Raw genomic sequence first — 26,856 nt, 5'->3', positions numbered from 1 at the left:
AAGCTTAAAATTATCCTCCAAGCCCAACCCCCCCCCCCCTTCATAAACGTGAACACATGTTCCAACCTAACATGATCCTGAAAAAAAAAAAAAACCTGAACATGGATTAAATTAGAGCACTTCACTGCAGACTTTAGCGAGCCCTTAATGTAAACAGTTCCCAATCCCCCCCCCCACCTTCCTCCATACACACACTTTATGCCAATCTGCAAGTTCTGCTTTGTGTTAACGCTGCAAAACCTTTCCAACCCTTCCGGGAGTATCACTTACTAATTAGAGTAATTTTTTTTAAAAACAAAAATTTGTAAATAAGAATAATTTTTTAAAAAGTAGGTTCTCTGAAAACATCAAGTGGGCGGGGAGTCGATGGGGGGGGGGATTGTTAAAATAAGTAGGTAAAAGATGGATAAAACCCCAAAAAAATCACAGGGTCCTTACTAATGGCCGCCGGTGGTGCAAATCAGATATAGCAAAGCGCACAGCCCGCAGAGGCCTAGACAAAAACCCTACAAGCTGCATGTAAGAGGCTGCTATTAATATTAAAGCATGGTAGCTGCATACTGTCGTGATGTCACGTCTCACCCAGCATAACCCCTTCTCCCGAAGAAGAAAAAAAAAATAAAAAATCAGCTACTGCCAGCGTTTGCTTTCTCGGAAATCCCCCTTCTGGTAACACAAGGGGACAAAAGTATCGTGACGAGGCTTCAAAGAGCCCCCCCACACTATAGAAGCAACATCTAAGGGGTTAAACTACACGCTACTCCTATACCGGTAACGGAGCCGTGGATCTTAACTGGTTAACAGTTCCCAAGGCAATTTTTCTTTTAATAGAAAATACTTCACTTTCCACCCACCGCAATCGCCTACGACCCAACAAGGCAGCGTGGAAAAATTACAGTCCTCGTCTAATCCGTCCGAAATAGCTGTCGAAAAAACGATGCAGTTGGGGGTTCAAAAATAAAATATTTATATATATAAAAAAAGATATAAAAACCTATACACATATAATAAAAAAAACAAACAAAAAAGTGCATAAACGGATGCCCGGTTTAAAGGATGTGTCGCAACTACGCTTTTTTTTTTTTTAAAAAGATTTACGTTTGCGGATGATTTAGTATGATTGAGAAAGTCAGTCAAGTGCCGGAGCGAGGAACGACCTTGTTTTATTCGTTTTTTACAAGGTAGAACAATGCATCACCTATCAAACAGGCATAACGAGTTGATGGGGGGGGGGGGGGTAAAGACACACACATCTAGGCTGTAGGGAGGAAAACGAGGATTAGAGGAAGAGGGGTTTGTAATCAGTGCACGCACTACGAGGGGGAGTCTATGAGGGAAGCAGCCCCCTGCCCTGCTTGTAACATGTGTACCTGTGCAGCACGCTTGCCTTCCCCCGGCTGCTGCTTTCCCCTTGGCTGCTTCCATGCATATGACCACACAACCTCAGCACACGAAACAAATAAAAAGAACTATTCACTTACACACGCCCCCCTCCCCCTGCACCGGTGACACCCACTTGCAGGTCCCATTGGTTCACGACACCCCTACGTCACTTTTTTTTTTCCTTCTTTTTTACAAAAAACTTTATCGCTGCTAACATAACATCATCCAACAGAGCTGCAGATCCAGACGTGCAGGCATATTACTCAGCACTTACAGTAGCGTATCAGGAGAAAAGTGTCACCAACATATGCAATAGCGTTGTCATTCAAACAAAAAGTGATATTATATTATCCTTTAATCCGGCATTTGATAATCTGCACTGCCTTGCAACATCAAGACTGCATTGTATTTTAATAGTTTATGCATTTTTTTTGGTGTTTTTGTTGTTTTTTTTTAAATTTATAGTATATTATGAAGTATATTATGCAAATGTTGGGCCAAAATTGAATAATTTACTTCAAAACTTGATCTACTGAATATATTGCAGCAAATATCTATGGAATTATCCCCATAAATACAAATATCTGTGGTGTTTTTGCATTTTTTTTTTCAAATTTTTTAATTGATGTTTATAGTAGATCAAGTGTAAAATAACCAGCGTTATGGTTTCTGCAATCTTTGGGCCAAAATAGAATTATATTTACTTCAAAACTAGATGTACAGAATATATTAGAGTAAAAAAATCAACATAATTATCCTCCAAAACGTAGATTTTTGTGGTGTTTTGCAGATTTTTTTTTCACATTTTACTTAAAAATGTATTTTTTATGGTATATTATGAAATGAACATAAACAGAGTTATGGTTTCTGCAATCTTTGGGCCAAAATGGAATTATTTTTATTTCAAAACTAAATGCAGTTTTTTTTCACATTTTTCTTAAAAATTAATTTTTTATGGTATATTAAGACAAGAACATAAACAGAGTTATGATTTCTGCAATCTTTGCTCCAAAATGGAATTTTTTTACTTCAAAACTAGATGTATAGAATATATTAGAACAAAAAATCTACATCATTATCCACCAAAAAGCAGATTTCTGTGGTGTTTTTGCTGGTTTTTTACACATTTTTCTTTAAAAACTTATTTTTTATGGTATATTTTGAAGTGAACATAAACAGGGTTGTGGTTTCTGGAATCTTTTGGCCAAAATGGAATTATTTTTACTTCACAACTAAATGTATTGAATATATTCCAGCAAAAATCTATGTAGATAACACCACAGAGAAAATAATATTAAACAGGTCCAAACCGTTCTGTGATTCAGAATCTTCTATATAAGCCGAATTATAGGAATTTTTTTACATATATACTAAAAAAATGTGGCGTCTAAATGCGGAAAACTACAACACTCAACATTTCCTGTCAGCAGGAAAGGCTGACAGATGACTAGGCCTCATGTTGTTGTCTATAGCAACCCATTTCTTATATCCGATGTGTGGGGTTGGTTCCCTGTGGAACCGCCGTCGTATTGTAAACATTAGGGGCTGTGACGCCCATTGATCAATGGTACAAAATGGCGCCAGAAGATGTCCGTGTAAGCAATAGCGTAGGGGGTCAGTAATTGTCGGCCATTCAGCTGTTAAACTACAACTCCCAACATTCTCTAGTCACTTCTATAGGAGTTCCAAGAGGAACTGAGTAAAAATTAACGCTGGGAGTTGTAGTTTTACAAAAAACTACTGACCCCTGAGTCTGTTGTGTTTAACTTTTCACGAATATTCTCCACTTTTTGTACAATATGTATAGAATTTCCATGAATCCATCATCTTAATAATAAAAGATTATAACGTGTCATGTAGATATAACACAGCCTGGAGTATGAGGCCTACTCATGTACACAGCCACGCTGCGCCTAAACTTTCTCACGGTCTCCTGGTTGGAATATCCCCAGAAGAGGAGAAAGAAAATAGCATGGACGTCTCTATAAATACATCAACAGGACGGTATTAAAGCGCCACATGGTGGAAAGACGAGAGGGCTCGCCCCGCCAGACTACTTCACAGGCAACGAGTGAGCGGCCAAGGAGGACATGAAAGATTTACAAGAGGAATCAGTAACCAGGCCCTACACTGCACACACACATATATATATATATATATATATATATATATACATATATACATAACACCAAGCATAAAACACACCTATACAACAACATCTGGCAATACACAATAGAGCTGAAGATGTAAATACTGTATATAACACACCGTTCCCATGTAGCCTGCATGCCTGGAAAATGGTTAGACTTAGAGAAAGGTATGAAGACATAAATGAAACCCAGACAGATGGGACAGGACAGAGAAAGAAATGAGGGGAGATGGATAATATGAGATTGATTGAACTGACATAGATGTAGTATAGTGATGGATAGATGGAAGGATGGATAGATGGAAGGAAGGAAGGAAGGAAGGAAGGAAGGATAGATAGATGGAAGGAAGGATGGAAGGATAGATAGATAGATGGAAGGAAGGATGGAAGGATAGATAGATAGATGGAAGGAAGGATGGAAGGATAGATAGATAGATGGAAGGAAGGATGGAAGGATAGATAGATAGATGGAAGGATAGATAGATGGAAGGATAGATAGATGGAAGGATAGATAGATGGAAGGATAGATAGATGGAAGGATAGATAGATGGAAGGATAGATAGATGGAAGGATAGATAGATAGATAGATGGAAGGATAGATAGATGGAAGGATAGATAGATAGATGGAAGGATAGATAGATAGATGGAAGGATAGATAGATGGAAGGATAGAAGGATAGATAGATAGATGGAAGGATAGATAAATAGATGGAAGGATAGATAAATAGATGGAAGGATAGATAGATGGAAGGATAGATAGATAGATAGATGGAAGGAAGGATGGAAGGATAGATAGATAGATGGAAGGAAGGATGGAAGGATAGATAGATAGATGGATGGAAGGAAGGATGGAAGGATAGATAGATAGATGGAAGGAAGGATGGAAGGATAGATAGATGGAAGGATAGATAGATGGAAGGATAGATAGATGGAAGGATAGATAGATGGAAGGATAGATAGATGGAAGGATAGATAGATGGAAGGATAGATAGATGGAAGGATAGATAGATAGATGGAAGGATAGATAGATAGATGGAAGGATAGATAGATAGATGGAAGGATAGATAGATGGAAGGATAGATAGATGGAAGGATAGATAGATAGATGGAAGGATAGATAGATAGATGGAAGGATAGATAGATGGAAGGATAGAAGGATAGATAGATAGATGGAAGGATAGATAAATAGATGGAAGGATAGATAAATAGATGGAAGGATAGATAGATGGAAGGATAGATAGATAAATAGATGGAAGGATAGATAGATGGAAGGATAGATAGATAGATGGAAGGAAGGATGGAAGGATAGATAGATAGATGGAAGGAAGGATGGAAGGATAGATAGATAGATGGAAGGATAGATGGAAGGATAGATAAATAGATAGATGGAAGGAAGGATAGATAGATGGAAGGAAGGATGGAAGGATAGATAGATAGATGGAAGGAAGAATGGAAGGATAGATAGATAGATGGAAGGATAGATAGAAAGATAGATAGATAGATAGATAGATAGATAGATAGATAGATAGATAGATAGATAGATAGATAGATAGATGGAAGGATGGATAGAACTCCAAAAGGTGAAGCAAAAAGTGGTTATATTCACATATGCACCTCACCTAGTTTTTGGAGTGTTGCCTATTTCTCACCTTACTAAGAAGGAATCCTGGATAGTCTTGTTTGCTGTATAGGAGAACACAGATATGGAGGGATAGAAGGATGGATATGACATATGTGGGTGTAAGCTGAGTACATATGAGAGTGATAGATGGGACAGATAGTTATGGATGTTTATGCAAGTTACAAACTGTATGAAAGTCATAACATGAGGTCTCTCTTACGACTCATATAACACAAGAGATTAGACTGTCAGCTCCTCAGATCAGTACTATAATAAAACAAACTACTTTTTTCAGTGATTATCCCAGATTATAGTGACCGCACAATGTGATAGTGAGCGGCTAGGATTACAGTGGCCGCCCCATCCATATGCTCACTGCCGTCCTGGGAGTATAGTTATGGGGCCATGAGATTACAGGCCGGCAGCAGGATAGCCACCCCCCTGTGTGTATGATAAGCATGCAGCAGCACACCGGGGGTTAATCATAGGTGTGTGTGGTGACCCCAACATGATTCCTGCAGCCCAGGAGGAGTTTATGAAGGCAGCTGCTCAGGAGTTGGGTTACACAGAGTAATCCCATCCCTGCTGCCTAATACTCAGGAAGTTACTAGAAGTGGGCAGAGCATGAATGGGGGGCAGCGCGGGCACAGGGGGCGACACATCACTACAGATGGAAACATTTACATGTGCAATGTATAACCAGCACGTATGTACAGCTGGACACATCCCGACAATATATAGCCAAATGTAATGGGGAGGCATAGAAAGCATACAGAGGCGCACACCCCCAAAAGAGGCGCACACCCCCAAAAGAGGCAGACACCCCCAAAAGAGGCAGACACCCCCAAAAGAGGCAGACACCCCCAAAAGAGGCAGACACCCCCCAAAAGAGGCAGACACCCCCCAAAAGAGGCAGACACCCCCAAAAAGAGGCAGACACCCCCAAAAAGAGGCAGACACCCCCAAAAAGAGGCAGACACCCCCAAAAAGAGGCAGACACCCCCCAAAAGAGGCAGACACCATGTGGATAAATGCTAGAAAGAAAATATACATGCAATAGATATAAAAAAAGAATAGACAGATATAATAATGGATAAAGAGATAGATATGCATTTAACATATAAATAGTAGAATAGATAGTAGAGAGATAAAAGTGGACAGAACAATAGATAAATGCATGGAAGAAAAAAAAATGGATGGATATAAAAAGAAGGAATAAGAAGGATCGACAGACACAGACTTTTATTGATAGAAGGATAGAAAGATGGATAGACCCAAGGATAGAGATATATAGAAGGGAGGATATATAGAAAGTTTGAAGAATAGAAAGTAGAAAAGAAGGAAAGGAAGAAGGGGGTGGATCAAGGATGAATAAATAGATACATATGAGATAGATAGATAGATCTAAACTCTCCCATATGCATTACAAAAGGTAACATAATAAACAACACAAAAAGTTCTAGTAACTATGTCTGTGCCAGTACATCTGTGTGTATATCTATAGTACTATCTATAACTATGTATATATATATATATATATATGCGCCCAGGCTCCTGTACATATACACACACTGGTGCAGGTGTGTTATAGAGCAGGGGGAGCAGTAATATCTGTCTCTCTGTATTGTACTTGCATTATTGACCACACTGCTGCAGTGCGCCGCTCCGGCAGATAGAGGGCGCCAGAGAGCAGCAGCAGCAGCCGCCGCACACGAGCCCCGCACAACAATAGGCACGAGTTACCTGCATCCTCACAGTCCACGAGGAGTTACTACAGGCGCTTCTTTAACTTATGCAGGGATCTTAAGAAGGAAGACCAGGGACAAGGTACAAGAGGCAGAGATCTGTGTGAGCGCCCCCCTGCTGTCAGCGCACCTCTGCACTCCCTGGTGTCTGTGAACTTCTGAGCTGCAGCACTGCGGGACAGGAGCTCATAAAACCTCCGGCGGTACCATAGTGAGGACACTAATGGGGGAGGCCGTCCTAGAGGACAGTAAGAAAGATTATACAGGTGTATTTCAGGTCGTAATTATAAGGCAAGGTTTGAGTGGATTATAGCACATTCAGTATATTGTCAGGGAATACTGACTGTGATAGTGCTGAAGTTGAGAAGTGAAGTTATCACAGATAGATTCCCCCTAGATGAAAAGTAAATGGTATATCCCGATTTGTAGATTATAAACAAAGAACCTCGTGGGAATCTGGGAGGTAACCAAGTGTCTGGAGAGGGGAGGATCGGGGAGCTACTACAGGCTGCTACACTGTACTGTCACTATTACTAGTACCACTACTACTATTAATACCACCACCTACTGTACTGTACTGTCATTACCTCTACACTGTTACACTGTAATGTCTCTCCTACTAGTACTAATACGTGCTCCACTCATTGTACTGTCTGTCACTACTACCTGCTCTACTGTACTGTCACTACTACTAGTACTATTACCTGCTCTTCTCACTGTACTGTCTGTCACTACTACCTGCTCTACTGTACTGTCACTACTACTAGTACTATTACCTGCTCTTCTGTACTGTCACTACTACTAGTAATATTACCTGCTCTACTGTACTGTCACTACTACAAGTACTATTACCTGCTCTACGGTACTGTCACTACTAGTAGTACTACTACTACCACTACCTACTGTACTGTCACTACCACTAGGACTATTACCTGCTCTAATGTATTGTCACTACTACTAGTACTATTACCTGCTCTGCTGTACTGTCACTACTACTAGTACTATTACCTGCTCTGCTGTACTGTCACTACTACTAGTAATATTACCTGCTCTACTGTACTGTCACTACTAGTAGTACTACTACTACCACTACCTACTGTACTGTCACTACTACTAGTAATATTACCTGCTCTACGGCACTGTCACTACTAGTAGTACTACTACTACCACTACCTACTGTACTGTCACTACTACTAGTAATATTACCTGCTCTAATGTATTGTCAGTACTACTAGTAATGCTACCTGCTCTACTGTACTGTCACTACTACTAGTACTATTACCCGCTCTACTGTACTGTCACTACTAGTAATACTACCTACTCTACTGTACTGTCACTACTACTAGTAATATTACCTGCTCTGCTGTACTGTCACTACTACTAGTACTATTACCTGCTCTGCTGTACGGTCACTACTACTAGTACTATTACCTGCTCTGCTGTACTGTCACTACTACTAGTAATATTACCTGCTCTACGGTACTGTCACTACTAGTAGTACTACTACTACCACTACCTACTGTACTGTCACTACTACTAGTACTATTACCTGCTCTAATGTATTGTCAGTACTACTAGTAATGCTACCTGCTCTACTGTACTGTCACTACTACTAGTACTATTACCCGCTCTACTGTACTGTCACTACTAGTAATACTACCTACTCTACTGTACTGTCACTACTACTAGTACTATTACCTGCTCTACTGTACTGTCACTACCACAAGTACTACTACCTGCTCTACTGTACTGTCACTACTACTAGTAATACTACCTGCTCTACTGTACTGTCACTACTACTAGTACTATTACCTGCTCTAATGTACTGTCACTACTACTAGTACTATTACCTGCTCTAATGTACTGTCACTACTACTAGTAATACTATCTGCTCTACTGTACTGTCACGGCTACTAGTGCTATTACCTGCTCTACTGTATTGTTACTACTACCAGTAGTACTATCCGCTGTACTGTACTGTACTGTAACTACTACTAGTAATACTACCCGCTCTACTGTACTGTCATTACTACTAGTACTATTACCTGCTCTACTGTACTGTCACTACTACAAGGACTACTACCTGCTCTACTGTACTGTCACTACTACTAGTGCTATTACCTGCTCAACTGTACTGTCACTACTACTAGTAATACTACCTGCTCTACTGTACTGTCACCACTACTAGTATTACTACCTTATCTACTGTACTGTTAGTACTACTACCTGCTCTACTGTACTGTCACTACTACTCCTACTATTACCTGCTCTACTGTACTTTCACTACTACAAGTACTACTACCTGCTGTACTGTCACTACTACAAGGAGTATTACCTGCTCTACTGTACTGTCACTACTACAAGTACTATTACCTGCTCTACTGTACTGTCACTACTACAAGTACTATTACCTGCTCTACTGTACTATCACTACTACTAGTACTATTACCTGCTCTGCTGTACTGTCACTACTACTAGTAATATTACCTGCTCTACTGTACTGTCACTACTACAAGTACTATTACCTGCTCTACTGTACTGTCACTACTACAAGTACTATTACCTGCTCTACTGTACTATCACTACTACTAGTACTATTACCTGCTCTGCTGTACTGTCACTACTACTAGTAATATTACCTGCTCTACTGTACTGTCACTACTACAAGTACTATTACCTGCTCTACTGTACTGTCACTACTACAAGTACTATTACCTGCTCTACTGTACTATCACTTCTACTAGTACTATTACCTGCTCTGCTGTACTGTCACTACTACTAGTAATATTACCTGCTCTACTGTACTGTCACTACTACAAGTACTATTACCTGCTCTACTGTACTGTCGCTACTACAAGGACTATTACCTGCTCTACTGTACTGTCTCCACTACTAGTAATATTACCTGCTCTACTGTACTGTCACTACTACAAATACTATTACCTGCTCTACTGTACTGTCACTACTACAAGTACTATTACCTGCTCTACTGTACTGTCACTACTACAAGGACTATTACCTGCTCTACTGTACTGTCTCCACTACTAGTAATATTACCTGCTCTACTGTACTGTCACTACTACAAGGACTATTACCTGCTCTACTGTTCTGTCATTACAACTACCACTACACTACACACTTCTCTACTGTACTGTCACTACTTTTACTACTGACACTATTATAGCTACTACAAAGCTACAGGCTGCTTTACTGTCATTACTGCCACTACACATTGCTCAACTGTACTGACACTACTACTAGTCTACTACAAAGCTACAGGCTACTCTACTGTCATTACTACCAGTACATGTTGCTCAACTGTACTAACACTATTACAAAGCTACAGGCTGCTTTACTCTGCTGTTACTACTACATGTATTACTAAACTAGAGGCTGCTTTATTGTACTGACACTAATACAACACTAGAGGCTTCTTTATCTACTGTACTTGCACTACAACTAGGACTACTACACTACTTGCTTCTCTACTGTACTTTCCCTACTACTACTACTACTACTTGCTTCTCTACTGTACTTTCCCTACTACTACTACTACTACTACACTAAAGGTTGTTCCACTGTACTGACAGTACTACTACTTCTACACTACAGGCTGCTCTCCTGTATGGACACTACTACTGCTACTACTACTACTTCTACACTACAGGTTGCTCACCTGTATGGACACTACTACTACTACTACTACTACTACTGGCTGCTCTCCTGTATGGACACTACTACTACTACTACTACTACTACTGGCTGCTCTCCTGTATGGACACTACTACTACTACTGGCTGCTCTACTGTACTAACCTATATTATTCAGTACAGACTGTCCCCATAATCTATAACGCTCCTTGCAATACAATGACACTCCAGCCAACCTGACATAGGGATCCCCTTTAAAATAGTCCCAAGAGGCTTCCTCTATGGTATGTGTGACAACCTATGCACTATACATAATAACGTATCCAAGTACATGTAATGTCTCCCCTTAGAATGTCTCCCTATCCCCTGGGTACCTTTTATTATTGATACAGTAGCTAGAACGCGCCCTAGGAATGGAAACAGATGTTGTTTTGCAGGAATTATAGGACGTTGGGTCTTTAAGAGAAGCACTTTGGCAGTACATTTCTGTTTTGTTCTAGAGGAACAAAGCATCCAGGTGTTTGCTGTAGGCACAGTAGTTTCATTTGTTTAAGGAAGCCATTTAAATGTTGATGAAACATGTTGAGGTTCTCCATGTGCATGACACAGCCTCGTGTAGAGCGCCTGGCAGCCTCCCGAGCGTACTACAATGGGAACTGAGCAGGTAGAAACACAATTACCTCATGTGGGTGTAGAGCTGGAGGTGGAGGAGGACAATGCTCTGACTATAACGTTACCGGCTGTCCCTGGAGGTCTCATCGCAATTTCATCAGCAACTCTCTATCAGTAGGATTGAGGTTACGTTTCTCGACCTTGGTGTGAAAGTTTACCCTGACCTACAACCAATATCACCATATCATGTAAGATCAGTAGACAATTTTACTGAGAAGGATCCAAAATTGCCTGGACAAGTTGTCTTTTGGGTGGTGATCTTCTCATAGAAAATGGGAAGCATGTACAGTAAAATAATTGGAGGAACTCAAAACCTGATTGAAATTGTAGTCTTCTAAACCAGTGGCTAAGGCCAAGGAACAAACATATCTGCATATTTATTTATAGAGCAATATTAATTCCATGGTGCTGCACAATCAATGAGGGGTTCACATACATAACATCAAGACTAGTACAAATACAAAAACTACAGAGATCTGGAACAAGTTGGAGGAGCACCCTGCCACTGAAGGCTCACAATCTATATGGGAGGGAAGATGGAGACATGAGGTGAGGGAGCAGAGCAGTTCTTGTGTGTTGTAGGTGATCCTCATCAGGTGGGTTTTCAGGTTACGTGTAAAGGTTTGGAAAGTTGGGGACAGTCTTAAACTTTTTGGTAGAAAGTTCTAGAGTAGGGATACATGGGAGAAGACCTGGAGATGGTGGTGAGAAGAGCGGATGGTAATAGAGAGAAGCTGAAGGTCCTGGGAGGAACAGAGATTACTTGTGGGACAGTATTGGGTGATTAGTTCAGAGATATATGGAGGGGACAGGTTGTGGCAGTTTTGTAAGTCATTGTTAATATTTTAAACTGAATGGGGCATATTTACTTACCCGGTCCCTGCACGATCCCCGATCCGGACTGTCTGATGAGGATGAACTCATGGATGCTGCGATCCATGAAGATCGTGCGCCCCCGATATCCTGCATGTGTCGCTCCACGCTCAGGTCCGCCGGAGTTCACCTTCTTCTTCCCGGTGCATGTAAGTACTTGGCTTGCGACACAATTTAGAAGTTAAATCCCACGGTTTGTCCGATGGCCACGCCCCCCCGATTTGTGTCACATGAAAGCCGGCGCGATTGCGCCAAAATCTGATCACGTGCACCAAAAACCTCTTTTAAATCCCTGTTCCAGCGTCGCAAACCGGAAATCGTTGGGATGTCCGACGAAAGTGCAGTCCGTGGGGCCCTTAGTAAATAAGCCCCAACATGTTGTACAATGGACTGACAAAGAGCATAGGTAGAGGATAGAATGAAACTAAACCAACATTGGGAGAGAAAAGAAGTGGGCCGCACATCCACACACTATACAATGATCTATTACCGCTAGGCTACATTTACAAAACAAACTTGAGGTTCTTAGTTACATTTGACCTACACTGTCAATTAGATTATCACTTAAAGGGAACCTACCACCCCGATTCTACCTATAAAGGTAGAAGGGGTGGTAGGTGGATGAATGGGACATAATGATAGCCCTTTTTGGGCTAATCCTTACGTCCTGGCTATCCTTTTGTAAACTTTAATGTCTTTATATGCTAATTTTTTTAAGTGTGGAGTAGCCGGACATGAGGCTACTAGTCGCGGCTACTCCACACCCCAATAGCTTTGTTCCTCCGCCTACCATGTAATCTTCGGCGCGCAGCCTCGGAGCTACGGCCGCGCACCCGTAGGCTACGAAGAGCTGCACACCGAAGATTACATTGTAGGCGGAGGAACGAGGCTACTGGGACATGGAGTAGCCGCGACTAGTAGCCTCATGTCCGGCTACTCCACACCCCAGTAGCCGCTTAAAAAAATTTGCATATAAAGACGTTTAAGTTTACAAAAGGATAGCCGGGACGTAAGGATTAGCCCAAAAAGGGCTATCCTCACGTCCCATTCATCCACCTACCACCCGTTCTACCTTTATAGGTAGAATCGTGGTGGTAGGTCCCCTTTAAAGAGTCCTACTTGACCATTAATGACATGGCAATGAATGGTCATACTTGACCATTACAATGACTCTTCCACCTATAGGAGCATAAAGATCAGGCTTGTTGGTTGGTTTTTAGCATACCCAATTTGTTATTGCTATGGGTAATGAGCCCATAATTTGTCTTTCCCCACCGGACAGCCAAGAGTGGCTGCATTTGATTCAAGAGAGGACTCATTAGGCATAATTAGGTAATCTTCCATTCTTCACTCTTATCTAAGGAAGTTTGTGTGTAATAGGTTGAATAACAAAGTTGCAAACACTTGTGATCCATGGCTGAAGAGCTGACCAATTAATGGATAATATATCAGTGGACATCTGTCCACAACTGTTACGGATCTACTGAGCCATGCTTGGACCACCATAGACTTTGGGTGATCACGGTTCGTCAAGTTGAACCAGGAAGGGTTACGGTCATTCATATAGGGGTAGGATTTCCTGTACTGCCTAATTATAGCAATGCCTTTCTCTTATGTTCATGGTCATCTGTGAGCAAACAGGTATGAGAACCTGGCTGTGATTCCAGCCTCCACAACCCTTATTACTAGACCATTGTCTGATTTTCTCTCTCAGTTCCCATAGTCACATCTCATTCATCTTTACAAGACTTCACCCAGGAAATTACTATCCTCTGGAATTTACAACTTCACAACATCAGGATCTCTTCACACTCCTTAGCTACCAGTATCACCAACACATCCCTTTGAGGACCATAATATACGGACTTAATTTTCTTCTTGATTTTCCAGTTCTATCTAAGCTGCAGGCTGTAGGATTGTGGCTCTTGTACAGGTAATTTTTGTTTAGAAAAATGGACAACAGGTCATATGGTAATTGGGGTCACCAATCAATGAAGTTCAGAAAACCAGCAGACATGATGACCTAGGAGAACCCAACTTGTTCTACTACTTCTTTGGCTAAGCTGCCTAAGTATATGTAGACCTTCTATTCAAATAACAGTCCCTATATACAATATATGTTGACCCCCTATATTCTGCACCCCGTCTGTAAATAATTTTGCCAATTTATTAAAAATGAAAAACTTTGAATATCACATGGTCATTAGCATTCAGAGCCTTTGCTGGACAATATTTGCATATTTAACTCACATGTTGTCCACTTCCTTCTGATCCTCCTTGAGCTGGTTCTACTCCTTCATCAGAGTCCAGCTGTGTTTAATTAAACTGGTTGGAATTGATTAGGAAAGTCAAACAACCGTTTATATAAGAACTCACAGTTTACAGTGCATGTCAGACATGAGAGTCAGACATGAGAATCATTAGGTCTAAGGAACTGCCCAAGGAGTTCAGAGACAGAATTGACCAAGGCACAGATCTAGCCAGTGTTACAAAAGATTTTATGCAGCACTCAAGGTTCCTAAGAGCACAGTGGCCTCCATAATCCTTAAATCTCTTCTGTGTCCTGACCGTCCAGCCAAACTAAGCAATTGTGGGAGAAAAGCCTTGGTGAGAGAGGTAAATAAGAACCTCAAGATCACTGTGGCTGAGCTCCAAAGATGCAGTATGAAGATGGGAGAAAGCTCCACAAGTTCAAATGCACCCTCCACCAGGCAGGGTTTTGCCGACAGAAGCCTCTCCTCAGTGCAAGACATATGAAAGCCACATATAGTTTGAAAAAAACACATGAAGGACTCCCAGACTATGAGAACATTTTTTGGCATTAATTTTTAGTGGAATGTGTGGAGACAACCAGGTGCTGCTCATCACCTGCCAACAGTGACACATGGTAGTGGCAGCATCATGGTGGGACAGGAACACTGGGTGTAATTAAAGGAAAGATAAATGTGGCCAAGTACAGAGATATCCTGGAAAACTGGCTCTGGACTTCAGACTGGGCCGAACCTTCCAACAAGACAATGACCCTAAGCGCATAGCTAAAATAACAAAGCAGAGGCTTCAGAATATCTCTGTGACCATTCCTGACCGGCCCAGCCAGAGCCCGGACCTAAACCCAATGGAGCATCTCTGGAGAGACTTGAACATGGCCTCCACCAATATCCACCAACCTGAGGGAACTGGAGAGGATCTGCAAAGATGAATGGCAGAGGATCCCCGAATCCATGGGTGAAAAACCACCAGATCACAATCTCAGGAGTAGTCCCGGTTTTGTGATGGCTGTCTCAGATAGGTCAAGAGATGTTTGGCACTGATGGGACATACAAGCATGTGGTCAGGAAACAGGCCAAGTTCAGGACAAGTGGAATGCAATTCCAGGGATGGCCGCTTTACCTCATGTTTTTTGTAATGTGTGTAAGTGTATAAGGGCAGGATATGAGGTAATTTACCAATATACATCTATTACTAGTTCTGCTCTGCTTTCCTGATGTGTAAAGTGACGACTTTTACCTCATGATTTCCTGATATGTAAAGTGACGCCTCCTGTATTTTACCTCATCAGCCGGACAGTCCTGTCCATCAAATGGCCACAGATGGAGGGTCATGTGATCTCTAAGTGGACCTTATGAGTGCATAATGATGGGTCATGGACAGTTAGAGATCACATGACCCTCTATCTGCGGCCATTTTATGGTCAGGAATGTCTATCTGAGGAGGTCAAGACAAGACAGGAGGCCTCACTTTACATATCATAAAGGCGAAGCAGAACTATTACTAGATGCATATTGGTAAATTACCTAATATCCTGCCCCCTACACACCCCTTTAATCGCTAATCCGGGCTAAAGTAAGGGCAGGTGGAACTGGTCAGAATATAGAAACCTCTGCAGAAGCATTAGAACACAGGACATTTTTTTCCCAATAGGAAAATTGCCTTAAGTAACCCTAGGAATGGAAGATTAGGTTACAAACCTTGTGTAGTAGGAAAGGAAAGAGCCATTCTCATCTGGACATTCACATTTACTCTTACTCATTTTGTCTCTTAGAAATGGAGGACAGGTGCCCTTGGATATGACCATAGTTGCTGGAGTGATTTCACAATGAAACAAATAGTTTTTTGTGTATGAACGCTGGATCCAGGCACCTTAATGCCTGGCCACTACTAGAAGAGTGCGGTGGTGGTCGTATCCAAGGAATGGCGACTATCTCATTCCTAAGGGACAACATGGCTATGTTTATAGGAAATTATCTTCACACAGGTACATTTTTTTTAATAACATCCAATTGAAGAAATGTTTCTATATGGCAGATGAATTAAATGAAATATGATTGTCTGGATGAGAATACTCCTTTGATCAGTGACCAGTTGATGGTGGCTAAAACAATTTGGGCATACGCGTTAGACGAATATTGGCGTAGCCACCATTAATCAGATGTCTTCTCCTGGTACGGTGCATGCTTTTCTTTATGCAGTGGCGTAACTAGGAGAGGCAGTGCCCAAGAGCAAACTTCTGAATGGGGCCACCATACCTCTTAAAAATATACATACAGTGTATACACACCATACACACAGACATACAGCATATACACATCACAAATACACACATACAGCATATTCACACCAAATACCCCATATGCCGGGGCCCCCTGATACTGTTGGCCCCATAGCATCTGCTATGGCTACTACTGCTGTAGTTACTCCCCTGTCTTCATGGCAATAGATATGCAAGCATATATGCAAGGTTATTATGAGTTATTATTATGTTCATGTTTTTTATACGGTAGCCTCCTACACAACCACAATCCTCAACATCCTCAATAACACCATCGCCTAAAAAGCCATTATCACAACAACGTCTTTCCTGGTAAGAAAAAACTCCATGAACATGGGTGATAAAGAACCCAGTGTGAGAGCGGCCTCGTTCCAATATTAATTATAGGCTGTGAAAGTATTTACCCCTCAGGTATTGTTCCCATTGTTCTCTTACATCACTCTATCAGAATTGATTATTTAGGAGCCCTTGCCAATGCCCTCGATTAACACATATATCCAAATCCGATCCAATGCAAACACAAATAATGTGTTCTACATGTATTGCTGCGCTGATTCACAGCCTGGCACCACGTGTTCACGGCTCTACGAGGGCGACGCCGCGCATGTGCCCAGGACGTGCCGGAGCTAGCGGTCAAAACAGACACATGCCCTAGATTTTCTTAGAAGAGGAACCTTGTGGAATTGTTGGAAATATTGCCACAACCAGATTGTTGCTCTCTTTTTATGCATTTTTTTGTGTGAAAGTTTCATGAAGGTGCCTATGTGTAAAAAACGTTGACTAGCAATTTCACACAGTACCAAATGGCTCCTTTTGGTAAATATCCAGTACACTCAGGTTTTGAGGTGGTTACGAATTATAGATATTTCTTTATTTTACTAGTACCTGTGTCCGTGGCTTTATATCTCATTCCACGCGTTGTATTTAAAGGAAATCTACTATCAAAATCCACCATGATAAACCAGGGACACTTACTCATAAATCCAGGCACCGCGCCTGTGGTAATCTTTTTATATTTGTTATCCATTTTCACAGGTGCTCCGTGCTCCGCTGCATCTGCTGCCCCATCCCCGGCCTGTATTTACCTCTCCAAGCTCCAGGCTGTGGTTCCGTCCGGGCCACATGCCTCCTCTGACTAGGCCGCGCGCTCCCGCTGCTAGGGCACGCGCGCGCACACTCTCCAGGAATTTAAAGGGTCAGCGTCCTCCTAATTGGCGCTAGCATCCCGGCTCTTCTATATATTCTGGAAACTCCCAGCTTCCCCTGCCGGATCTTCCAGGTTATTCTGCTGAAGAGAAAGCCCTCCATGTCTCCTGAGCGTTTCCGGACGCCTCTGAGTTTCCTGAGAGTATCCAGACGCCTCCGTGTTCCTGTGGTGTTCCCGTGTTCCTGTGGTGTTCCCGTGTTCCTGTGGTGTTCCCGCAATCCTGTGGCGGACCTGGTATCCTGTGCTGGTCCTGCCAGCCATCCGAGGTCCTGCCAGCCTTCCTGTGGTCCTGCCTTCCCGTGGTCCCCTTGTCCCTACCTTGGCTGCCACCGTGGGCCTAGTCGCACCCGTGGAGCGACCTGGTGGCTCCCTGCCGCAGCAAGACCATCCCGCTTTGCGGTGGGCTCTGGCGAAGACCCGGAGTCCACTTAGACTCTGCTTCCGGGTTGTGGCTAGTATCGTTATCTCCCACGGTGGTCCAGGGAGTCCACAGACTTTGCCCCAAGAGACTATCCAACGCTCCAGTGCATGACAGTAAGATCCGGCCATGGACTCCGCCAAGATCATGTACCTTGCTAAGGATCCACATCGGCTACTAGCTGTCTTGCCCGACAAATTTGATGGCAACCCTGAATACTGCAGAGACTTTGTTTTTCAGTGTTTGCTGCACATTGAACTGATGTACTCCCTGATGTCTCCACCGGCCTTCCCAGAGGCTGCTCTAGAGTCTCCACCGGCCTTCCAACAGGCTGCTCCAGAGGCTCCACTGGCCCTCCCAGAGGCCGCTCCGGTGTGCCAAAAGCCGCTCCAGTCTCCGGTGTGCCAAGAGCCACTCCAGTTTCTGGTGTGCCAAGAGCCATCTGAGCCTCCGCAGCCTCCCAGTGCTGAACCAGCCGCGCCACAGCCCTCGGCTTGTTCCCTGCCAGGTCCAAGCATCTCATCGGGGTTTGTCTTCTTTCTGCTTTCCTCCTCAGGTGTCCCATCAACAAGATGAATTGGAGGAGACGGAAGAAGAGGCTGAAGAAGGGGCCTAAAGGGGAGGGTACTGTCATGGGTGACCACGCGATCCATGTCGCAGATCGCGGGTGCACCCGTGCTCCGCTGTATGTGCTACCCCATCCCCGGGCGTGACACAAGAGCTTACAGTTTATGAGGATGAGGGGGTTACACAAGAGCTTACAGTCTATGAGGATGAGGGGAGGACACAAGAACTTAGTCTATAAGGAAGAAGGGGTTACACAAGAGCTTACAGTCTATGAGGATGAGGGGGTGACACAAGAGTTTACAGTTTATGAGGATGAGGGGGTTACACAAGAGCTTACAGTCTATGAGGATGAGGGGGTGACACAAGAGCTTACAGTCTATGAGGAAGAAGGGGTTACACAAGAGCTTACAGTCTATGAGGATGAGGGGGTGACACAAGTGCTTACAGTCTATGAGGATGAGGGGGTGACACAAGAGCGTGATAGTCTTTCCTAAAGAGATGTGTTTTAAGAGCATGTTTGAGTATTAATCTGGTAGGCCGAGGAAAGGCATTCCAGAGAAATGGTGCAGCTCGGAAGAATTCCTGGAGGCGTGAATGAGAGGTTCAAATTAAGGTAGAGATTGATGGTAGATTTCCTTTAATTAAATGTCTTTTGAGGACAGATAAAAGAAGTTTTGAGTAGCGGACCAGACTACACAGGGTCAGTTTGTAGTCTGTAACCATGGAGACCAAATGTATACAGAAGAGCTGCCTGCACAAAACAAGAGCTAATAGAAAAATAAATAAAATAATTAATAATAAAATTTTTTTAAAAATATTTGCTTCTTTCCCATTTTGGAGCAATATCTATCTAAATAATTTGAATTATTGGACAAACTAGACAGAAGATGACTGGTGGCCACGTCACTGGTCATAGGACAAGACAGATGAGTAAATTGTCCTCTGTAGATATGAACTGCCCTTTGATTCTAGAGATGCGAGTAATGACACCCAGTAAATAGAGTATGTGAGTTATAGGTAAGACACCTCGCCTTTAATGTGTATCCTCTGAAACCCAGCAAAGGAAATGAAGAACAGTTAAAGGTTAATCCCTTCTCGCTGCAGCTTAGTGTCAAGTCGAGTCTCTAGACTGTCAAATTATCTTACAAGGAAAACCTTTGCAGTCACAGAAAGTGTTTATACTCATTCCAGGTTCTTAATCACAGGTGGCATCTCTAGGGGTAGGAGCAGCCCTCATGGGAAAATCACACTACAAAGCACAAAGTCCTCCACACACTATGGAATATGAATGTTAACAAATGTATATCTGACCCCGTTTCCCTTGTATTCTCATGAGCTTGTAAGGCAACTGGCTGCCCTTCCATTTAAAGGGCATCTATAACCAGGATGAAGGATTGTAAACCCAGCACGCTGACATACTGGTGTGTGCCCATCTGGCAGGATCTGCTCTTCTTTTTTTAAGCTTCTTATGCCCTGGGTTTTGGAAAAAAAGGGCTTTAAAAATTATGCTTATAAGGCTATATTCACACTGCCGTTGCCCGCCCGTACCGTACCGTAGCGGGCAACGGCAGTGCACGGGGAGAGGAGGAGGAGGTGAGCGCAGCTCACCCCCGCCCCTCTCCATAGGAATTAATGGTGCACAGCGCCGCACTACGGTGAAAGATAGGACAGGTCCTATCTTTTTCCGGGTACGGAGCGGTACGGTGCCGTATATACGTCCTCCATATGTCAGTGTGAATGTAGCCTTAGCCTGAGGGGCTCCAGACTCCATAAGTGTTAATCGAGCCTTGAGCCCCTCAGGCTAATTTGCATATATTTAAAGCCCTTTTTTTCTGGAAAACAAGGGAATATGAAGCTAAAGGAATAGTGGATCCTGCAAGAGGGGGCACAAAACTACATGTCTGTGTGTTTGGTTTACAATCCACTAACCTGGTGGTAGATTTCCTTTAAAGGGGTTTTCCCACGAAACAAGTTAGGCCCTATCCATAGAGATGAATGGAGAAGAACGGACATGCGCGGTCATCTGCTCCGCTCATCTCGCGGAGAGGGGTACAACAGAAGTACCTCAAACTCATCGGACCCCCAGTTCTCGTGATCTGTGGGGATCACATCACTCTCTATGGAGATGAAGTAGATCGGTGAATTCCGTGCTTGGCAATTTCCGTCAGCTCTATAGAGATTAATGGAGCAGAACGGTCATGAGCGGCCGTCTGCTCCATTATTCTGACGGACCCCTGGTTTTTGCGATCTGTGGGGGTCTCAGCACTGAGACCCCCACTGATCAGCAAGTTAGGCCCTACCCCAGTCCTAGTTCGTGGGAAAACCCCTTTAACATTCTCATACCCCACCCTTTCAGCAATTTTTTAGTGTATTAACGAAAATTCTGACTTGGTTATAAGGGGTTGCAAATTCAATAAGTGCCTCCACGGCTTCCATTTTTCTTATGATAAACCCAGCAGGAAACGACAGGAACTCCCAAACTAACTAAATATGTAGAAACAGAGCTGGTGTCAAAAAAACACTGAAATATTTGAAATATAAAAGCTTAATTTTTTATTGATATACTCTAAATGTGCAAATATCAAAACAGATTATTGTAGCAAATAAGCCCCAACTTATCGTATCATGTGGTACACAATATATGAGTAATTGGGATGCATATCACCATTTTTCCATGTGGCTGATAGGATTTGACCCCACGCGTATCGCTGTTCCTTCACAGCTTCCTCAGGGGATATAGTATATCACAAAGTAATAGACTTATATATCCTTCAGAATGGCTCAGCGTCTGATGTCACTTCCCCCCGCACCGGCATCCAGCACCCGTCCCGCCCGCCAACGTACCTCCAACTCCATTGCGGCGACACCGTGCATGCGCGCACGACCCATTTATGTGAAAAAATCATCATTATTGACATTGCTGTATTACGGTATTACTGTATTAAGTGAAGTTTATTTCACTTAATACAGTAATACCGTAATACAGCAATGTCAATAATGATGATTTTTTCACATAAATGGGTTTTTATTCAGGTTTATTAGTAGCTGAGTTACCATGTGACTTTATTTTAGTCAATGGAGAGATATAACACACAGGGGTGTGTTTTTTAAGTGTGTTTTATAGTATATCAATCAAAATTAAGCTTTTATATTTCAAATATTTCAGTGTTTTTTTGACACCAGCTCTGTTTCTACATATTGGGGGTCATTTACTAAGGGCCTGATTCGCGTTTTCTCGACGTGTTACCTGAATATTTCCGATTTGCGCCGATTTCCCCTGAATTGCCCCGGGATTTTGGCGCACGCGATCGGATTGTGGCGCATCGGCGTGGCCGAACGAAAACCCGACGGATTCGGAAAAACCGCCTCATTTAAAACAAAAAATCTGTCGCGGAGCTTGCACTTACCTTCACTCAGCCCGGCTCGGTGAACTCCAGCGCGTTCCGATGCTTTTCAGCGCAGCAGCGCCACCTGGTGGACGGCGGAGGAACTACCTTAATGAATCCCGGCCGGACCCGAATCCAGCGCAGAGAACGCGCCGCTGGATCGCGAATGGACCGGGTAAGTAAATCTGCCCCATTGTGATTACATGTATACTGGTGTTGGCCCATCTATATGGGATTAGTCGATGGACTCGCTAACATAGCCCAAACTAACCAAAGCCACATAGTAATGTTTAGTGATGTATGGTAGTATTATTTAGGGTTACATCGCGGTATTAGGGAAATTCCCTACAATAATGAGGTCCCACCTCTAATATTCTCCATTTTTCACATCAAAAGTGACATCCAGGGAGTTAACAAATCATTGCCCCCACTCCGGATCACTTGGTATTTACATACTCCACGCTCTATATTATGTGGCCTATGCATGGCAATATATGGCAGTATTAAAGGGGTTGTCCAACAGCTCCACTTTGGACCATGTTTGGTGCTGGTATTGCGGCTCAGCTGTATCGAGATGGATGGTACTTAGTTGCAATACCACACACTACCCATGGCCAGGAGAGGAGCTGTTTTTGGAAGAAAGTAAACATGTTTATCAACCTCAGACAATCCCTTTAAGTGGGAATAATGACTAATGGCCTCTGATGCTCTCTACATCCACTGCCATGACTGAGAAACCCTGCGGAGTGACTTATCCCCTGGTACTTCTGTGTTTAGGGCTCTTCATTCAATGCTCTTATGTAACGAAGGGCCTAATGATTATATAATGCAAAGTTATACAACTTTCTCCTACACTATAGAGATTATGCCAGTAATACTCATCTCTAATCTCTAGTGTCTGTCAGTGAATGGACATATTGTTATCCATCAGAGGCCGAAAACCGCTCCTGACCTAGCCCTAGTGACACAGATGAGGGATTGTTACACTGCATCAGCTCCTGACCCAGGATTTAGGACAGGAAAAAAAAAAGGGCAACTCCCTGATACAATAAAGCAAACCCTCAGCTGTGAGCAGTAGGCTGTCGCAGGATGAGTCTGTGTACATGTTTATGACTCCATATTTAGGAAGGGTATGACATGTCCTTTGTAGACTTCCCTCTATTTGAAATCTCACCAGTTTATAAGTCTTATATGCAAATGAGCTAAGAAGAGTGACTGTTTTGTTGAAGATGAGTCACTTTTAGAGGCTGCAGGGAGAGTCACTTCTTATGCCCATATTTTGCACTATGAGGATGTCCCAGTATCCCATTATTACCCTTTCCCACCCCAATCAGATTGACAGTGGTGGGATCCAACGAGACAAAGCCTTGCCCCGGGCCACATCCCACCTTTCAGTTTTGGCAGTGGAGCACAGGGACTTTCAGCACCCTGCTCTGCTACTCTCCATCTCAGAGGCCACCATCTCTGCAGCCTGAGAGACGGAGGAGATGTGGAGCAGATAATGTGTGATGACTGGTCAAAACTGGTGATGCCTGTAGATGACCCTCATCCGGCATTGGCAGAGGCATCATCACATGTCGCATGTGCCATGTCTGCTGGAGCACTCGGACTTGGCTACTGTAGGGGCAATGGGACTTGGCTACTGTGGGGGAACTGGCTACTAGCTACTGTGGGAGGGACTTGGCTTCTGTGGGGAACACTGGGACTTGGCTACTGTGGGGGACACTGGGACTTGGCTACTGGGGGAGTGGTGGAACTTGGCTACTGTGGGTGACACTGGGACTTGGCTACTGTGGGGGCACTGGAACTTGGCTACTCTGTGGGACACTGGAACTTGGCTACTGTGGCGGACTCAGAGGCTTGGCTATTGGGTGAGCAGTGTAAATTGGCTACTGTGGGGGGCACTGTAACTATATTGGCTACTGTAGGGTCCCTGTGACTATATTGCTGCTGTTGAGGAACTGTAACTACACTGACTACTGTGGTGGCACTGTAACTATATTGGCTATTGTAAGTCCAATGTTACTATATTGACCATTTTGGAGGCACCCTTCTTATATTGGCTACTGTGAGCGGAATAGTATCAATTTTGAGTTATGAAGTTGCTAAAAATTTTGAGATGAAAAGGAGAAATTTATAGTAATTTCAGGTCTTAGGGCAAGGGCAGTGTTTACAGTATTGCACTACAAAACGGTATATATTGAGTACTATTTCTACGATCTGTTTGGATCTCAGGTGGTAAAATAATGTAGATTTTTTTTTGGGCAGACAATGGGATCAATAATAGGAAAGTGTGAGTTTTTAAAAAAATATTTTTATGTAGTCAATATTAAGGCAGTTTCAGACAGCCGTGGTTGGTCCATGAGTTCTGGAGAGTGCTGGGACCTCCGGGACGTGAGCTGGTCGCAAAAACGGCAGTTAGCCCAAGGCCACCATTGAGGTCTATCTGTGCCACAAAAGATAGAGCAGACATGAGGGTCCACTACCCGGGTGATGTAATATTTTAGAGTGGGTGCAGTGTCATGCTCTGTGACCCCGTCCTGGATGGATTTCTGCCCTATGATTAATGGTCGCATCTGAAAACCACATAAACAACACTGTACACACTGTGCGAGACCAAACCATGTGAAAATCCAGCTGTGGGGAAGGAAAGAAAACAGCAGCACATAGGTCACCCTCCGGTCAGCACCACCCCGGTCATATATCATGGGGATGTTATACCCAGCACTGTATACAGTAGATGTAGTAGTATGAGAAAATCTACAACACATTAACATAAATCCTTACTACAAAACCTCAACTATCCTTGTGTGTAAAGAAGTTTTCCACTGATAAAATATTGATGACTTATTTATAGATGACACCCATTACTCACCATTTAGCATTCAGTTGAGCCTTCTGACCACCAAGCACAGCACCATACGTAGTGTAGTGGTAATGCTTGGTATTGCAACTTAGACCCATTCAGGCCATGTGACTGATGGACGTGACTTCACAGCCGAGTTTTCCCAAAAAAAGCTGATTGTATCAGCAGACTATCGGGGAATCCGTTCTCTCTAATTGAATGAAGCGTCCAGTCTAGCATATGTACTGCCACTCCGTTTATTACCATGGAAGCGACGAAAATCGCTGCATACAACAATTTCCGCCCCTTCCATTCACTGTCTATGAGAGTGGGAGACCTGTGTCCCGTGCTAGGCAATTTTCAATTCTCCTACAGTATTGAATGAAGCAGCTGGACACATGCTCAACCAGACTTGCTTCATTCAGTTAGGGAAGACCCCCATTCTCGTGACATGTGGTAGTTCAAGAAGTTGCTATCCTGTGTACCCTGTTAAATTATATTTAAAGTGAACCTGTTACCAAGAATAGAATTTTTTGCTGGTGACAGGTTCCAATAGCCTATGTTATGCTGATTTTAAAAATGACTGTCAGTATTCTGAATCATTTCAGTACTTTACAAAACTTTATTTCACATTATCTGGCTCCCTGTCTGCAACCTGTGGTGAGTCCCAGGAGGGAAGGGGGTAATTGAAGCAGTCTGTGTCTCAGTCTCCTCTCCTCCACACTCATCCAGCTCTCTCCCCACTTCCTGTCATGTGCATTGAGCACCTAGGGGGAGGGAGATGGTGTGGAATAGAGGAAGAATGCATGAGGAGACTGAGACACAGACAGACTGCTGCAGCTGACCATCGGCACCGGGTTTCAGGCGATGGAAATTGGGGGGCGCGGCCGTTGGAAAACCAGACGGATTCGGAAAAATTGTGCTATTTAAAAAAAAAAGTGTCGCTTGACCCACACTTACATGCACCAGAAATAGGATGGTGAACTACGGCGGACCTCGGCGCAGCAGCGACACCTAGTGGATATCAGGCGCACGACCTTAGTGAATTGCTGGAAGACCCGAATCCTTGCCGGAGAACGCGCTGCTGGATCGCGAATGGACCGGGTAAGTAAATGTGCCCCAATATATCCAAGGTACAAGTTCCATTTCTGGTGTTGGTTCAAATCAGGTGACCCCCTAAATAATATCAATTTACCCTTATAGTTTCCTCTCACCACTTCTTTAGGATAAATGTGGCCTAATTTTGGATATTTGGTACATTTTCCAATCTTTGGCTAGTTTATGGCATTTTTTTCCCCCATTCTTTACACTGCAGTTTAACTTTATCAGACTGGTTGCTGTAGATGCCTAAAATCTGCATAAAAGTGTGATGGCTTAGCTAAGTCATACATAAAAATATCACTAAAGTCTCATATCCAAATTTATAGGGTTTAAACATTGACAGATTTATTTTACCCCCCACATTTCGGAGTCTTTGGTCCCAGTACAAATAATTTCTCCCTTTAGACCTTTATGAAAAAGCTCCATTGACTACACTGAGAAGAAAAGAAATGTACGAGTGCGGCCCAAGCAGATGGTATATGTAAATGAATGGAAGGAGTAGAACAAATAATTGTGCACAACTGAATAAGAAACTGTGTGCGGCTCTAGGCCCGAGGCACCGAGACGCAGAGACCTCATTCCCGCCACATGACAGACTTGGCCGGAGCGACTTCTCATCAGTAAGGAGAAATAGTAGTAATGCCGGATTGTGTTACACTCCTGTGATTGAACACCAAGACATTCCTGAAGAT

The 26,856-nt window shown here is 43.1% G+C and overlaps 1 protein-coding gene across 2 annotated transcripts in view; it reads right to left on the bottom strand.

The window, feature by feature from the left end:
* The window catches only part of FAM53A (family with sequence similarity 53 member A), a 52,913-nt gene extending 45,868 nt beyond the window's left edge, over positions 1 to 7,045 (bottom strand). Inside the window, exon 1 of one of the 2 annotated variants that reach the window (XM_072126227.1) lies at positions 6,895 to 7,045. The gene's annotated coding sequence lies outside the window, so the exon portion shown is untranslated. Of the gene's footprint in view, positions 1 to 1,370; positions 1,465 to 6,894 lie in introns of those variants that run through there. The other variant, XM_072126228.1, reaches the window with a different exon arrangement.
* Between the last annotated feature and the right edge of the window lie 19,811 nt (positions 7,046 to 26,856).

This window comes from Engystomops pustulosus, chromosome 1 (genome assembly GCF_040894005.1).
Source record: "Engystomops pustulosus chromosome 1, aEngPut4.maternal, whole genome shotgun sequence".
NCBI classification, from domain to species: Eukaryota; Metazoa; Chordata; class Amphibia; order Anura; family Leptodactylidae; genus Engystomops; species Engystomops pustulosus.
Note: the sequence above shows the minus strand (reverse complement) of the source record. Positions and strands in the feature narration are given on the sequence as shown.